Source organism: Chlorocebus sabaeus, chromosome 5 (genome assembly GCF_047675955.1).
Source record: "Chlorocebus sabaeus isolate Y175 chromosome 5, mChlSab1.0.hap1, whole genome shotgun sequence".
NCBI lineage: Eukaryota > Metazoa > Chordata > Mammalia > Primates > Cercopithecidae > Chlorocebus > Chlorocebus sabaeus.
The window spans coordinates 27,915,074-27,916,747 of record NC_132908.1 but is presented as its reverse complement, the minus strand read 5'-3'; positions in this window follow the sequence as shown (position 1 = coordinate 27,916,747).

Here is a 1,674-nt window from a genome sequence, read left to right as displayed (position 1 = left end):
TGCAGGCGCTGCACGCTGTCCAGCCTCATCCCCTGCCTGATTTCCAGTCAGCCTTGGAGGCCTAGACACTTCAACTGCCTATGCAAATGGAACGGCTTCTCATCTCTCTGCCGTTTTTTGTTCTTTTGTGTGTTTTAAGGTCTTGCTGTGTCTCTTGGGTTGGAGTGTAGTAGCAGGACCAGTTTGCTGCAGCCTCGACCTCCTGGACTTAAGCGATCCTCCTGCCTCAGCCTTGTGAACACCTGGGACTTCAGGCACGCGCCACCACACCCAGCTAATTTTTAAACTATAATTTTTTTTTTTTGTTCAGACGAAATCTTGATATGTTGCCCAGGCTGGTCTTGAACTCCTGGCCACAAGTGTTCCTCCCGCCTTGGCCTCCCTAAGTGTTGGGATTATACGGTGAGCCAGCAGCCATAACCCCCTTCTCAATCTTCCTCCTCCCCTGGAAAACCTCCTCACTTCTGACCCCAAGACAGCCCTCTCCCCTTCCCTCTTTCTCCTGTGTTTGGTGGACCAGCCCCAGCAAGGACTTGGTGGTTGTGGTTTTTCTATCAGGGATGTCAATGACTGACCAGTGTCCTGTGAAGTCTCAACTTGGCAGAAACTTGCCCAAGGCTAGATGGGAGGCTCCTTTGCAGCTCAGGCTTTATCAGTCAGAAAATCCCTCGCCCTCCCTAGAGGATTGGCTGTCCCCTCTATCCTCACTGCTTGAATTTGGTGTTGCATGATTGATTTCTACCCTGTTCCCTCTGCTTGAGGGCTATCCTCTCCACGCCCATCTCACTCCTCCACCCAGTTCACTATTCATCCTTCAGGTCTCTATTTATGTATTTATTATTTGTTGTTCTACTCTCTCACCTTTCTAAAAGGTCTCTATTTAAATCCCACTGTCAATCCCAGCACTTCGGGAGGCCTAGGCGGGCGGATCATGAGGTCAGGAGTTCGAGATCAGGAATGGCCAGTATGGTGAAACCCTGTCTCTCCTAAAAGTACAAAAATTAGCTGGGCATGGTGGCATGTGCCTGTAATCCCAACTACTTAAGAGGCTGAGGCAGGAAAATTGCTTGAACCCGGGAGGCGGAGGTTACAGTGAGCCGAGATCATGCCACTGCACTCCATCATGGGTGACAGAGCAAGGCTCTGTCTCAAATAAATAAATAAATATGTCACTGTCCTGGCCAGTTGCAGTGGCTAACACCTATAATCCCAACACTTCGGGAGGCCAAGGTGAGAGGATAACTTAAGACTAGGAGTTGAAGACCAGCCAAGGCAACATAGCGAGGCCCCATCTTTACAAAAATACAAAAATTAGCTGGACGTGTAGTCCCAGCTACTTGGGAGGCTGAGGGGCAAGGATTGCTTGAGGCCAGGAGATTGAGCCTGCAGTGAGCTATGACGATGCCACTCACTGCATTCAAGCCTGGGTGACAGAGCAAGACCCTGCTCCTGGACATATTACTAAGTGCTTTCAGCATTTCATTTGATCCTCATAAAAATCTTATGAAGGCCAGGCATAGTGGCTCATGCCTGTAATCTCAGCACTTTGAGAGGCCAAGGCAGGTGAGTCACCTGGGATCCCGAGACCAGCCTGACCAATATGGTGAAACCCCGTCTCTACTAAAAATAGAAAAATTAGCCAGGTGTAGTGGTGTGTACCCGTAGTCCCAGCTT